Source organism: Gekko japonicus, unplaced genomic scaffold (assembly GCF_001447785.1).
Source record: "Gekko japonicus isolate JY-2015 unplaced genomic scaffold, Gekko_japonicus_V1.1 scaffold3510, whole genome shotgun sequence".
Taxonomy (NCBI): domain Eukaryota; kingdom Metazoa; phylum Chordata; class Lepidosauria; order Squamata; family Gekkonidae; genus Gekko; species Gekko japonicus.
Genome location: NW_015164765.1, coordinates 85694 through 91009, shown reverse-complemented (window position 1 = coordinate 91009; position 5316 = coordinate 85694). Strand labels below are relative to the sequence as shown.

The window sequence follows — 5316 nt, the reverse complement described above, 5'->3', positions numbered from 1 at the left end:
CTTGCTTCTTCGGGTGTCTGAAGAACTGCTTTGGGTTGACAGACAGATTTCTAGCCAAGGTTACGAAAACAAGAAGTGGGTGGGTGGTTCTCTGAACAAGGCCTGCTGCGTTGCAGAGCGTGAACAGCCCAGGTAGGTTTTGTTTACTCGCCTGGAGTCTGCACTGTGGTCTGGATGCGTGGATGGTCTTGTGCTGTGGAGAGGGGAGGGAGGATCTTTTTTTATATATTCTTGGGTAAATCCATGTCGAAAATATATGGCCAAACTGATCTGTGCTAGAGATAAGAACGATACTCATTTTGATGCTAGGAGGACGTGTTCCCTGCTTGCCTTGGGACTTCTGTCCAAGGGGAAACTCCCTCCCTACTTAGAATTCTTGGTTAGCCCAAAGTTATTCAGGACCTTTATGCAGTCATGATTTAATTGCCCCTTTTCAATGGTATTGCTGCGTCATCACTAAGGATCCCTTTTCTCAGAGCAGCGATGTCCTTGTCCCCTCCAGTCAGTGGACTCTCTTGCACTGTTCTTATGGGCTTCAGTCTAAATGGATCATACCATGGTTTGATCATTGGACTGTGTTTCCTCTAGCTACATTAGAGCAAAAGGTTCAATTCCCCTTAGAGGATTCAGATTCTGAACATACTTATTTTGTTGCTCGATCTCCAGAGGCCACAGAGAAGTCCTGAAGGGAGGTGTTTTCAGACCTGGGTCTTATTTTAAGTTCTCAACATTTTATTGTTCAAGGGGAAGCTCTAAGAACAGGGGAAGAAAAGAGAGGGGAGGGGAGGGGCTCGTTTTGTGGGCTTTCAGCTCTTCCCACTGTTGTGCTTCTAGGACCCCGTTTAACACATTTTTTGGGGGAAATGTGACATGGTTTGGCAAGACCGTGCGCTGTCAGAATAGAGACTGGAAACCGCATGTCTGAAAAGCTCTTGTGTGTAAAAAGAAAACAAATCCTTGCACCTAGAAAACTAGCCCTCCAAGGAGAAGGCTAGGCAAGAACCCCTCTCTTTGGCATACTGTCGATTTTTTTAAAAAAGGGAGTGTTGGTATGATTTCCTGTGTTCTGAGTATGTGATTCTGAACGCTTATTAATTTTGATATACAACTTGTGACAGTGCTCTCAATGAAGTTTATGATGCAGGGGTCCTCAACATGGTGCCCACCGACACCTTTCCTGGTGCCTGCCAAGTGTTTTTGGAGAGTGGGTAGGGCTTCCGACACCTTTTGCTCAGCAAGGCTTCTGATTGGCCATTGGAGATACTTGGGCAGATACTTAAAAATATTGCTTTGGGACTAGCTGCCACTACACCACAAGGATCTTCAGAGAGTAACTGAAGGTAAGCTCCTGCAGCCATTTTGTGGCTGGTTCCGCCTCCTGTGACAGTCATTTTGTGACAGCCATTTTGTGGTTGTGCCCACCACACTGTATCAGGATTCCAAAGGTGCCTGCAGGGTCAAAAAAGGTTGGATTCAGTGTTAAGTTGAGTTGGAGACATTGTAAGCTGAGTTAGTGTGAGCTAGCTGGCTTACCCATTTTTGTCCTAGCTCAGGAAGGATGGCTCCAGAGCAAACTAATTTATGCAGTAGCCAAATCACCTGCTCACTACTTTGATGCCAGTAGCTCACAAAGTAGAATTTTTGCTCACAAGCCTCCACAGCTTAGAGGGAGCATTGGTCGGAGACTCCAGTCACAATGTTCCAGGCCCATAGCCAGGGGGCATTTGGGGGCAATGCCCCCTATGGATGAGTAACAAACAGTACAGCACACAGTCTAATGTAGCCAAGAACAAGATCAACAAAAAAACCCAACTGTGAGTATAACCCGCAAGTATAAATGTACAAAAAGAGACTTTTAATAAAGTGAAAAGAAGCAAATAATTAGCAATGTCAGTAACATATGGGAATGAAAAATCCATAATCCATAAAGGGAAACAGTCAAGTCCAGAGAAGATTTCCAACACTTTTCCTAGGTAGTAGATAGTGTTTCAGACTCCTGGTTCTTCCTCAGGAACACAGAAAAACATAGGAAGTCTCATACCAGTTTCTTATAACAGGATGATGCTATTCAACTTCTTTATGGGCTAGGTCTCCTAAATTTTAATATGCACCACTAGGGTTGCTTCTATGACTATGCACCACTAGGGTTGCTTCTATGTTACTGACATCCCTATGGATGAGTGACACCCCCTTGAGGATGAAAATATTTTTAAACTATAAAAAAATGTAAGATGCATGTGTTGTTTTCAAAATGACCCCCGTCAGGGAAGCTTCAGTCTCGTTTTCTTTTTTCCGGGCCCAAAAATAAATAGGTTTTTAAAAAACACAAAATAATAAAATTGCAAAATACAAAAGAGAGAGAGAGTTGCGGATTCCCCACACCCCCACGGCGCCAACGTGGTGAGTATGGCGCTCCCCTCCTCCTGTCACGTCACTTCCGGCGCCCCCCTAGCTACGGGCCTGCAATGTACATATATATCCATTCAAACAGAACTAAAACCAACCTAGAATGAGACAGTACTGCCCACCCCCATCAACCGTCTATCTGCTCGGCCCGTTTTTATCCCACCCTTCTCACAACGGCTGTACATACGGTTTTATCCTGAAAACCAACCCTGTGATGTAGGTTAGGCTGGCCCCAGGTCACCCAGTGAACTCGGTGTCAGATAAGGGATTTGAACCAAGGCCTCCCAAATCCTAGTCTGGCACTGCATCGCACTGTGTGTCACTGTAAAAAAGATCCCCCTGAGGCCTTCATAGACGCTGCCTGCATGATGCCTTGTATTCATACTCTGTAATACTTTGCAAATTAGTGGCAGAGGAAGAGTTAGCCTTGGGACGTCAGCAGTGGGGAAGGCACAGGAGTTCCCTTGTCTTATTGAGAATGGGCCTTTCCACAGTCAACTCTTAAAGAAGAAGGTGCCATCAAGTCACAAGTGATGGCACCCACTACTATTGGGGTGTTCCAGGCATGAGGTGAGCAGGGGTGGGCTGCTGTTGTCTTCCTTGGCGGTCTCCCGTCCAAATACTGACCGTGGCTGACCCTGCTTCGCTCCCCAGCCCTGAACAGCTCAGATCAGACTAGGCTAATCAGGCCTAGTCAGATCGTGGTGGTGGTGGTGGAAGATGCCGTCAAGTCACAGCTGACTTATGGCGACCCTGTAGGGTTTTCGAGGCAAGAGACGTTCAGAGGTGGCTTGCCATTGCCTGCCTCTGCGTCACAACCCTGGTATTCCTTGGAGGCCTCCCATCCAACTACTAGTCAGGGCTGACCCTGCTTAGCTTCCGAGATCTGAGAAGATTAGGCTACCTGGGCTATCCAGGTCGGGGCGAGTCATGGCTTCCCAAAGTTATAGGTAGGCTGTTGGCGTTGTTGAACTGGAGGAGTAGGGTCGTGAGTTCTCGGCTGCTGTAGGTTCATTTCCACCGCAGGATTCAGCTGTGTGTTTGAAAGATTGTTTTCTAAATGCAAACTGTGCAAGACCTAGTTGGAAGGAGCCGTATGGGGCGTGTTGGGCAAGCTTGCCAAAGGAAGATTTTTGGAGGAGGCGGGGGGGGGGAGAGATCTGACAAGTATTCAGGCGCATCATTTCATTAGGTTTCAGGCATACACTCCCCATGTGTTGCTGATAATTGCAGTGGCAGAAACTGGAATGCTGCCATGCAGCATGCAGCAATTAACGTGGTTTGGTTCCAAGCACCCGCTTCTTGTTCTGAGTTCCCACCAGAATATCATGGTGGGTGGGGTGGGGTGGGTGGTGAGGGTACGTCTATAGCTGCAGATGCAAACTGCGTGGCCTTTTGAACTTTCCCTCTGGCTGGAATGCTTGAAACGTGCTTTAGAACAGGATCAGCCAAAAGGAAGTACTGCTTCACTCAGATTCCAATTAATTTGTGGAATTCATCGCCACAGGATGCAGTGATGGCTTCAAAAAGGAAATCAGGCAATGACTACAATGGAACCTCCAGGTTCAGAAGCAGTGTACCTTTGAATTGCAGCTCTGGGGGCAACGGCAGTAGGACCCTACTATGTAATTTTGTGACATTTAATTGCATCATGTTAATAGTTTGATTTGGCTTTCAAATCCTGTTTCATTGTTGATTGAATGTCCCATCCTGTTGATTGTATTGATTGTATTGACTCACTGTGTAATCTGCCTTGATTCCCAGTCAGAAATTCCTTATTTGTCAGACCTCGGGTAGCATGTAATTGGCCATTGTATGAAACAGGATTGTAGACAATATGTTTCACTAGTCTGATCCAGCACGGCTTCTCTTATATCAGTGAATTTGGCTGTCTGCTAGGATTTCCTGTCTCAAGTAACTAGGGGCCTATCTAGCCCAAATATCTCATGACTCTGTGGTATAGTGGTTAGAGAGTTAAACTAAGATCTTGGAGACCCAGATTCGAATCCCCACTCTGCCCTCGAAGCTTGACTTTTGGGCCAGTCAGACTTTCTCAGCCTAACCTACTTCTCATGCAGTAGTTTTTATGAGGATAAAATGGAACAGTTAGGGGAGTTTTCAAAAACTTTAGTACAACCCCCCCCCCCAAGCCTAATCTGGGGGTGAAAGATTCACAGAAGGCTTTTGGCTAACAGACCATGCAGAGATTATTAGGATGATTGTTCCGATGAGAGCTCATCAAGAGTGCCCAACCTCACTAACAGGCTGGCATAAAGAGCAGATACAAAGTTCTTCTTTTACAGGAATAGGGTTTGGAAGGCCAGATAATGAAACTGAAGCTCAAATACTTTGGCCACCAAATGAGAAGGGAGCACTCAGTGGAGAAGACCCTGATGCTGGGAAAGATTGAAGGTCAAAGAAGACGGGGACGGCAAAGGATGAGATGGTTGGACAGTGTCATAGATGCAACGAACATGAAGTTGAGCAAACTTCAGAGGACAGCGGAGGACAGGAGGGCCTGGCGGGATCTTGTTCATGGGGTCGCGAAGAGTCGGACTCGACTGTGCGACTGAACAACAAAAATTTTGAAGAGCACACCAATTCCATTCTCAAACATAATTCACTCCACTCTCTGTTTAGAGCACATCCTGCATTCCTAAGAAAGGAAAACAAACCTTCTTCACTTTTCCTTGAAAAATAAGGGATGGCACAGACCCTTGACTGATAAGGTTGCTTAGAGATCAGGCGGTCAAAGAACAGATTTTGGGTAATGGTGAAAGGAGAGGCAGGTACATTCTAAAATGTAGCAAATCAGTCTGAAATAGGATAGGCCAAGCTTAGGTTCACTAACCAGATCTTTGCTAAATTCGTAATAGTGCAATAAAATACTTTAACATGAACCACGTTGTG

General features: G+C 46.0%; 1 protein-coding gene across 1 annotated transcript in view; it reads left to right on the top strand.

Moving 5' to 3' along the window:
* Positions 1-5316, top strand: part of LOC107109139 (synaptophysin-like protein 1) — a 28100-nt gene that overhangs the window by 914 nt on the left and 21870 nt on the right. The gene's annotated exons all lie outside the window — the stretch shown is intronic.